Source organism: Carlito syrichta, unplaced genomic scaffold, assembly GCF_000164805.1.
Source record: "Carlito syrichta isolate Samal-C Ts95f unplaced genomic scaffold, Tarsius_syrichta-2.0.1 Scaffold309932, whole genome shotgun sequence".
NCBI classification, from domain to species: domain Eukaryota; kingdom Metazoa; phylum Chordata; class Mammalia; order Primates; family Tarsiidae; genus Carlito; species Carlito syrichta.
The window spans coordinates 28664-39159 of NW_007254028.1; the positions used below are offsets into that span (position 1 = coordinate 28664).

At 42.3% G+C, this 10496-nt stretch overlaps 1 pseudogene across 1 annotated transcript; it reads left to right on the plus strand.

Moving 5' to 3' along the window:
• Positions 1–8847: 8847 nt before the first annotated feature.
• On the plus strand, positions 8848–9457 carry LOC103270769 (annotated as a pseudogene). The gene is made up of 2 exons (XR_504993.1): positions 8848–8938; positions 9055–9457. The product of XR_504993.1 is annotated as a T-cell receptor beta chain V region A20.2.25-like (transcript).
• The last annotated feature ends 1039 nt before the right edge of the window (positions 9458–10496 follow it).

Genomic DNA, 10496 nt, shown 5'->3' on the forward strand with positions numbered 1-10496 from the left:
TGTGAAGAATTTTAGGCTTCTTGTGGACCAATGCCAGCCACATTGCAGTTTTCAGAACATATCACCAATTTTCTGAGCACACTTTTCAAATGTAATGGTTTTGCTGGGATTCAGAAAGCTGTAGTGGATCAGACCAGCAGCAGATCACCCAACACTGTTCACAAGTCTTTCTTTTTGCTGCAAGTGTGGCTTTGGCAAGTGCATTGGAGATTCTTCTCTATCTGGGAACTGACCTGGTCATCGTGGTTGGCATATATTATCCACTTTTTGTCACATATCACAATCTCTTCGAGAAATTGTTCATTGTTGCTGTGTAGAATAAGAGATGACACTTCAAAACCATGAATTTTGGGGGGACAGGTCACAAGGCAATCATTTATCGAGCTTTATAATCTTTCCAATTTGTTTCAAATGCCCAAATACCATACAATGGTCGATGCTGAGTTTTTCGGCAACTACTCCTGTAGTTGTAAGAGGATCTACTTTGATGATTGCTCTCAGTTGGTCACTATCAGTTTTCTTTTCTTTTTTTTCTAATAAATACTTTTTATTTTTAAATTGTGGCGTACAGTTAAGGGTTAGGTATACAAATATGCATTGTGTAACTACCCTTGTTGATGAAGTGTGCCCCCCCATCCCCAGACAGATATTGACTACTGTTAACCCCACCTCTCTTCCCCTCTCTGTCTCTCCATAGTTTCCCATCACTGTCAATTCTTTTCTTATATTATTACAATAGTTGTTGAAGGTCCACTTATGAGTGAGAACATGTGATACTCAGATTTTTGTTTCTGTGAGAGACCACTCAGTATTATAAACTCTAATTCCATCCAGGTTGCAGTGAAATTCATGATTTTGTTCTATTTATTTACTTATTTATTTATCTTTTATCAATATTTTTTGTTTTGATATGGTGGGATACAGTTAAGGGTTAGGTATACAAATATACTTCTTTCAGGCACCCTTGTTGATAAAGGGTGTTTCCCCATCCCCAGACAAATATTACTACCATTAATCCTACCTCACTTCCCCTCCCCCCCATAGTTTCCCACCACTCTCAGTCCTTTTCTTACAGTATTACGATGGATGTTCAAGGTCCACTATATGAGTGAGAACATGTGATACTCAGATCTTTGTTTCTATGAGGGGTCACTCAGTATTATAGATTCTAGTTTCATCCAAGTTGCTGCGAAATTCATGATTTTGTTCTTTTTTATGGCTGTTTAGGATTCCATTTGGTATATGTACCACATTTTTTAAATCCAGTCCTCTTATGTTGGACAGCATGGTTGATTCCAGGTTCTTGCTCTTATGAACAATGCTGCGGTAAACATACGTGTGCAGGTGTCTTTTTCATAGAGTGATTAGAGTTCTTCCGGGTATATCACCAGAAGGGGGATTGCGGGGTCATAGGGAAGGTTGATTTTCAGAACTTTTAGGAATCGCCACTCTGATTTCCACAGAGGCTGCACTAGTTTACACTCCCACTGATAGTTTAGACGTATTCACTTTTCAAAACATCCTCTCCAGTGTCTGTTATTTTTGAGTTATTGATAATGGCTATTCTGACTGGAGTTAGCTGGTATCTCAGTGTAGTTTTAATTTGCATTTCCTTGAGGACTAGTAAGGGTGAATATTTCTTCATGTATCTGTTGGTCGTTCATATGTCTTCTTTTGAGAAGTGTCTGTTCCTGTATTTTGCCCACTTTGTAATGTGGTGTTTTTTTTTTTTTTTCTTTTCAACACGTTTGAGTTCTTTGTAGATCCTAGATGTTAGGTCTTTGTCAGACATGAAGTTGGCAAATACTTTTTCCCAGTCTGTGGGCTGCCTCCCTGCTCTCTTGATGGTTTATTTGACTTTGGAGAAGCTTGTCAGTTTATTGAGGTCTCACTTGTCTATATTATCTCTTATGGCCTGTGCATTTTGGTTTTTACTCAGGAATTGGATGTCAGTTCCAACTTCCATAAGGGTGTTTCCAGCATTTTCTAAGGTTCTTATGGTTTGAGGTTTTACATTTAGGTCTCTGATCCATTAAGAGTTAATTTTTGTGTATGGGGATAGATAGGGGTCTTGTCTGAATCTTCTGCATGTGGAAGTCAAATTATCTCTCTATGCGGACAACATGATTGTGTACCTTGAAAGCCCAAGAAAATCTGTCAAAAACCTCCTTGCACTGATAAAGGACTTTAGCAAATTCTCAGGGTTAAAACAAGTGTACAAAAGACAATCACATTTCTTTACACCAATAATAAGCAAAAAGAAACCCAAATAAAAAGCACAATCCCATTTGTAATAGCCACAAAGAAAATGAAATACTTTACCATCTTCCTAACCAGAGACATGAAAGAACTCTACAACGAAAGCAACAAACACTCCTCAAAGAAATCAAAGATGACACAAACAAGTGGAAAAATATCCCATGCTCATGGATTAGAAGAAGCAACATTGTGAAGATGTCCATCTTACCTAAGGCAATCAGATTTAATGCAATATCCATCAAATTACCAGCAACATTCTTCTCTGTTCTAGATAAAAAATACAGGAATTCATATGGAAACAAAAATACCAAGAATAGCCAGAACAATCCTCAGTCAAAATAACAAAGTGGGAAGCATCACACTACCAGACTTTAAACTTTACTAGATTGCTCTAAAATCTGGCTTAAACTCCTTTTCTTTTCTTTTTTTCTTTTTTGAGTTGGAGTCTCACTTCGTCACCCAGGTTGGAGTGCAGTGGCATACCGACAAACTCCCCAGCATTGACCTGCTGGAATCAGGTCATCCTTCTGCCTCAGCCTTCCAAGTAGACAGAACTACAAGCACGTGCTACCAAGCCTGGCTAATTTCTTGATTTATTGTAGGGATGAGGTCTTGACAAGTTGCCCAGGCTGTTTTCAAACCCATGGACTCAGGCAATCCCCTCACCTCAGCCTCCCAAAGTGCTAGGATTACAGGCTTGAGCCACCACTACCGGCCTTCAACTCCTTTTCAAAAAACTTTCTCCAACTGCAGCAATTCTCAAATGATAATTGCTTTTCTACATAGTCTCTGCTGGTAAGAACAGTCTGTAGTTCAGTATTTTATGATGAGTCAGATATTATATGGTATTTTTTAAAGAGTCTTTCATCTCAACATTGGCTGTTTCTCACCCTCTAGAATATTCACATACAGTAAAAACAAAGACATATACCCCGTTTTAAAAATGTGTATTGTTTTGGTTTTTTTCACCCAGGGTAGTCTATTGCAGTCTAAGTTCTATAGATTTGTAGTCAGTGAGTGTTTGGAGACCAGAACAGAGCACGGAACCAGTCCTCAAGAAACTTGGATTTCAGGGAAGGCCGTCAAGTACTGAAAAGAGAGCATCTGGCTGTGGCTCTGAAGCCTGTGGTTCTAGTTAGATGAATGGAGGTGGTTAGAATGTTTGCACATCTGGAGTGTTGCAAGGCGACTCCCAGCATCCGCTTTCAAGGAAGGAAATGGTAAGATGTACGTGGTGGGCTACCAGGAACAGTTGCTCTCACAACTTTAAAGAGCTCTGCAAAGACTGGCAGGTGAGGAAGAGACTGTGCTAGGAAGATGGAAAAAGAAAGTGAAGATCAAATCCAGTAAGGGAGACAAGTACTCACATAGTGGGTGGTCATATGGGAGGGAAGAAAAGAAAGCATTTAGGGCTTCTAGAACCACTAAGTTGGCATTGCATTCTGGAGAACAGTGTAAAAAAGGACAGAGACATGCAAAGGACTCAGAGAAGCCCAGACAAATCAAGGATATGTTTATTAGCCCCAACCCTCACTTTGTATGCTGGGAAGACCAGTTAAGGTCCTGAAGTCTCTGTCACACACTGCCCATATTAAGTGTCTTAAATTATGCAATGAACACACCGTGGCACAAATACTTTTGCTGTCAGAGGATCAACTGGTGCATTCCTTTGTATCTGAGTAGAAGAGAGACCCAGTAAAAAGTGGGAGGTGATAGAAACCGTGCAAAAGAGGAGGATGTCCCCACAGGAATGGGGGCCTAGAGTCCAAATTGCATGAGAAAAGCAGCATCCTGCAGACTGTGAAAGGCCTAGTGGTCTGAGAAGGGCACTATGTGAGGCTGGGCATGCCTTGTGTGGGGTGTTGGAAACTGGACTGAGGTGAAGAGGGTTTCAACTTGGGTGATATCTCTGGCACAGGAAGTCACAACTTAAATAGAGGAAGGAACAAAGTCGCAAGGAAGAAGGGGTGGCAGCCACAACATGCATGGTTGCATGAGAAGGATCTGATGAGATATATAAATCTATTGAGTATAAGAGAAGCTATGTTTCTCACTATTGGATAAAGGAGTTGCGAATGTGGGAAGTATAACACTAGAATGAACCTTCTAATATAGGATTGTCACCAAGTAATACTGTAAACTCATCACTTCTCAAGATGTATAGATATGGAATTAAGGATATATGTAAGTGTGTATACGTTTATGTACATACATGGATATATATTCCGTAGGTATGTTCATGGTGATGCCCAAGAGTGGTGTTACCCCAAAAGAACCCCAGAAGACCTAGAAACCATGCCCTGTTTTCTTTCTTTTTTTAATGAGTAAGTAAGAATTAATTATAAGATAGAAAAGCTCCTGGCATCAGGAGAGGATCCGAAAATGGGTTGCCCCATGTCCTGTTTTCCAAATACCATTCTCCATCAAAAGGAGTCAGGTCACTGGAGAAATAGCACATACCAAGACTGAGGCAGGAAAAGCTTAAGGTAACTTCTTGTGCCATCAAGCAAGGATGTGCTCACAGAATGATGAGGAACCTCACAGAAAGGAGGGTTTAAGAAGGAAAACAATTCCTCTGTTCCCTTATCTCCTTTGTACAATGCTTGATACACATTGAAAAATAGCACCAAAAGCTCATCGCATGCTAAGCAAATTTATTTTTATCAGTAATTTTCCATCCTCATCTTGAGACCATGCCCTGATATCTACAAATCCACCAATACAGATATTCAGTGCCAAAAATATCACATAGGAACACAATTTTTTAAATGGTCCGAGCTGTCCTGTACAAGTTGTCTCTCACTATTTTCCTTTTCATTCATCTCTTCCGTGATTTCTTGGGCAAACATAACTGAAGTGCCTGTACCCTGTACAGTATCTCAAGAGGAGCCAGGGCCATGCAAGTCCTGGCACAGCAGTGAGTGAGCTTCTTGGTGGAAGTCTACCCTGATGGACTTATACTGTTTTAGAACTGTGCAACAATTGGAGATAATTATTTCAGCTACTCCCCACATCCAGATTTTATGGATGAGAAAATAAGATAGTCAGAAATGAAATGATTCAGGCACTCAAATGCCAATGACATTTTAACCTTCCCAAAGTACACATGTTGCAACTCTCCAAACACTATTGGTATACATGTCTTGTTGCTCCTATAAACCCAGAAGTATTCCAAGAATCAGAATATCATTCACAAATGACTGTTGAAGAAATTGAAATAGCCCGTATGTTCCACTACTGTTGATTTTAGTCACTTCTCTATACTTAGGTCTTTAACAGTGCCTGACATATAGTAATGTTTTCAATATTTATTGAAAAAAAATTTAAAGATATTCTAAGTGAGTGTGCATACTGAGGTGGCAGTCACTGAGAGTTCACCAGTAGGTGATAGTTATAGTTGTTAAACCTTTTATTTGGAACTGTGAATGCCTCCTTGCCCTAGGTGTGGGCCCGCCTTACACTTTGCTGCTCAATGCCTTTATATATCTGTGTTCCCAATTCTGTATTAGGAGGACTGGGGTCAGATGACTGAGATGAGGGTAATGTGCTTCTTTGACCTCTAGGAGGAGCTGTGACTTTGCTGAAACTCCTGAGGCAGGTGGGGTGAGGATGAAAGATGGGGGGAGGGTAAGAAAGGGAGCAGACCGAGGAAGGAATAAAATGCTCTAGCATCAGGGTCTGCCCTTTGTTCTTGTTGAAAGTCAGTGTGTGGACAATTTGAAGACACTGACGTCCACACCACATGGACTTTCCCCAACCTACTTAGTGTTGTCTCTGCAGTCTTTTGGCTTTTTCCCTTAGGGCCTTTTGTTATTCTCATGTAGTTTCCTGGGTCTATGTCCAATCTATATTTGTTCTAACACCCCAAGTAAGTGAGATGTTCCCCAGGCCTAGGGGTTTCAGAATATTCCTCTTGTGTCCCCCTCAGTGACCCCTGAGAAGTGCTTGTTCCCTGGTTAAGGTTAAATTATTGTGTCACAAAATGATGCAGGGCCAGCCTCAGGGAAGGGCTCCAATGTGTGGAGCAAGGTGGACCCTCCAAGTTCATCAGGATAAGGGAATGGCAGTCTGAGTAGGCTTGTCCTGAGGGGTCGCCTCAAAGCATCTGCCCAAAAAGAAGAAATATGTATGCGAAGGGAATTGGGGTGCCACAAATAGGAAGAGGAGAAGACCAGTTACTCAGTTACTCATTGAGGGCAGGCAGCCATGAAGAAAAAGGCAACTGTCTGAGGAACCTGCCTGGGCACAGTCAGCCCTGACAAGCTAGTCAAACCCACCTCTTGTGGTGCCCGGGCAAAGCATGAACGAGAAAGGGGAAGTGTGAGCTGTAGATGCCAACAGGAGACCTCCCAGGCAAACCCTCGCTCAGGGCCAGGATATATAGTAGACAGCCAGGAACCTGAGCAGGGAGACCCCGGGCCGCATTCTATATGACACTGCCATGGGCTGCAGGCTCCTCTACTGTGTGGCATTTTGTCTCCTGGAAACAGGTAAGTCCTGGGCACTGGTCTTACTACCTTGGACTTCTAGCTTTCTTCCATGCAACTGCCTCATAAGACCCCCTCTTAGGTAGTCTAAATTTGACTTCTAACTTCCACAGGCCCTGTCGATACCAGAATTATCCAGACACCAAAACACCGGGTCACAGCAGTGGGAAGTAAAAGGACCCTGAAGTGTGAACAATATCTGGAACATAACTCAATGTATTGGTATAAACAGAAAGATAAGAAGTCACTGGAGTTCATGTTTTCCTACAACTATAAGGAACTTGTTAAAAATGAGACTGTTTGAGCCGGGCTCGGTGGCTCAGCCTGTAATCCCATGCCTTTGGGAGGCTGAGGTGAGTGGATTGCCTGAGCCCGTGGGTTCGAGACCCGCCTGGGCAGCAAGACCTCATCTCTACAATAAATAAAACAACCAGCCGGGTGTGGTAGCGCATGCCTGTAATTCCGGCTACATGGAAGGCTGAGGCGGAAGGATCGCTGGAGCCCAGCAGGTTGAGGCTGCCCATGGTTTTAAAGATAAGAAAATGATGTGCTGTACAAAGTGTTTAAATGATACACTGTACAAAGTGTTTAAATATAAATACTTGTTAGCTTGTTGAACTCTCATGTAACATGTATTTTATATCCTTAGTCTACAGGCAATGTATAAATTCCTTTTCGCTCCTATTAGAATATAAACATTATGAGAGTGACAATATTGTCTCACTCCTGCTTTGCACTGAGCAGTCATTCAACGACTACAAACAAATAAAGCATGCTTGATGTTCCAAGAAAAATGGTGGTCATTTTTCGTTTACTGTTGAATCCCTAGTGCTAGTTCTGTGTGCAATAAGACATGAATGAACCATCCGAGTCTGTCTTTGGAGTGATTTCAGCAGCAGCTGCCAGCATTACAAAGGGTGTTTTCTGTGAGTGAGAGTCAGCCCCTTCCTGGCTGTGGTGGTTCTTGGTCCTCCTTCTGGTGGTTGCTGACCTAGGGCCACTGACTGAAGACACACTAGATCTGTGGGCTGGGCCTCACCAGTCACAGCAGGAGATGGTGTAGCCTCTAACCTCTGAGGTTGAGGGGCATGGAGGTTGGCAGAGAGAGTAGGATTAGCCAAAAGAATAAAGAGGACAGAGGTTCTCAACTGGGGGCGATTCAACAATGTCTGGAGGCAATTTTGGTCATCACACAGGGGTTCCATTAGGTGGATATAGGCTAGGGAAGCTGCTAAACAAGGAGCACAGGAAAGGCCCCCTCAACAGAGAGTCATCTGATGCAATGTGTCAATATTGCTGAGGATGAGACACCCTGGACTAGGCATTGGGTTGTAGACTTTGTACCAAAAAGGAGGTTGTGATCTGTAGATAACTCATGGACAGTAAACTCATCCCACTTAAATTTCCCCTGGCTTTCACAGTCTTGTTTGCTTCCATTACTAGTGGCTCCCAACACCTGGTAACATCTTGCTCCCTAGCAGTCTCCTGTTTTCTCCCAGCTCTGCCCCTTGGACAGAGAAGAGCATCACAGGGAGTGGGCTGCAGTTTATACTCCTCATGGTCACCAGCAGAGTTTGCTCCTAACTAACATCATATCCATGCATTTCTAAGTGGCTGAGGCTGGTTCTCGGGTGAGACCTCAAGTCAATATCTTCTGAAATATTGAAGATATTGGGGGTGGGGTGTCTCTGAGCATTAATCAAACATCCAAAGGAGCAAAGATTCTACAAATCAAAATAATGTCTGCATTATTGTGAGAGGGAAGCAAAAGATTCAGAGAAGGGAAACTAGCCTGACTTTGAGAGAAGGGCCCCAAAGAGGGAGGGCGGGAGGGAGGTGGTCAGATCCCAGGTAGGAAACACGAGGTAGGCTGCTGCTGGCACAAGAATGACTTCCAGGGACACTTCCTGGAGGCAGCATGGCCATTCTCTCAAACCATCCCCAGAAATTCCAAATATGCCTTTATAGGATCAAGTACAGGACATGAAAAAGGAGGAGACCATGTTAGAGGAGATCCTGAGAATGGGGGAATGATTATAGGCTGTGACCTCACAGGTGCAGCACCACCCAGTGGCAGTCCTTACTTTTTGCGTGGCAGACCAGGATCCTGAGCTGGGTTTTGCCTGATCTGCCTCATTCTGCCATGGGCTCCAGGATCCTCTGCTTTGTGGCCCTCTGCCTCCTACAAGCAGGTGAGTCCTGAGCACAGGTGACATGACCCTATTTGGGTCTCTGAGTCCTTCCACCCTACCTACCACAACAGGCTTCCTCCAGGGACTTGCCTGAGTTCTGCTTCTTTCCTTCACAGGCCCTGCAGACACAGCTGTTTCTCAGACTCCAAAATACCTCGTCACACTGATGGGAAATAAAGAGTCACTTAAGTGTGAACAGAGACTGGGCCATGATACCATGTACTGGTATAAGCAGAACTCCAAGCAATTTCTGAAGTTAATGTTTAGCTACAATAATAAGGAACTGATTGTAAATGAATCAGTTCCAAATCGCTTCTCACCCGAATCTCCAGATAAAGCTCATTTAAAGCTTCACATCAAATCTCTGGAACCAGGCGACTCTATCTTTGTGCCAGCAGTCAAGACACAGTCCTGCAGAGTCACTGCCTTCCTGTGCATAAACCTCCTGGCTCAGCCAGAATGTTCTGGGGGCAATGTGTTCAACAGTGCTCTGAGACTCGGCTCTGTATTTCCTGTTGACCCCCTGATGGAGTTTCAAACCGGTCAGGCAGTTCCACATGTCATGCACACCGAAGTCTTCTGGAATTCTATCTAGCAGTTACAATAAGAGTTTGCAATAAAGTCACTGAAGTACTAGGACTCAACACATAAAAAGGGATCTTTCCTGTTAAATGAAGAGCTTAACTGATGAAAGAAGCCATTTCTCGTCTTTGTTGTGTGTAACATTATGATTGAAAACACACTATTGCTAAAATTGTTTGGTGAGTACAAGAATAAAAAACCAGGGGGAAGGCAAACGTTTCCAAGATCAAAAGGAAATTTAGATGATCAGTGAGTACTTTGTTTAACAACAAGAGTAAAAGTCTTCAAGGAAGCACAAAAGTCCATGGCAAGACATAAACTGGTAAGAAAGGAACTGGGAGAAGTGCTGGATTTTATGAAAAGCTTTTTCTGCATCTAATGATATAATCATGTGGTTTTTGTTTTGACATCTGTTGATGTATTTAATTACATTTATTGTTTTATGAATGTTGAACCAGCCTTCCATCCCAGAGATGAAGGCTACTTGGTCATGGGAATGATTTTTGACATGTATTGTTGAATCTGGTTTGCTAGGATCTTGTTGAGAATTTTAGTATCTATGTTCATCAAAGATATTGGTCTGTGGTTCTCTTTCTTTGTTGGATCTTTACCTGGCTTGGGTATCAATGTGATGTTAGCTTCATAAAATGATTTGGGGAGGGTTCCATCTTTCTCAATCGCCCAAAATACCTTCAGTAGGATTGGAATCAGATCCTCTTTAAATGTCTTGTAGAATTCTGCTGGAAAGCCATCTGGTCAAGGGCTTTTTTTTGTAGGTAGTTTTCTTATTACATAATCAATTTCCTTGATTGTTATTGGTCAATTTAGGGTCTCTATTTCTTCTTGTTTCAACCTAGGCAGATTGTGTGATGTCAGAAAGTCCTCCATTTACTTAAGATTTTCAAGTGTGTTTCCATACAAGTGTACATCGTAGTCTCTAATGATCTGTTGTGTATCTTCAGGGTCAGATGTGACT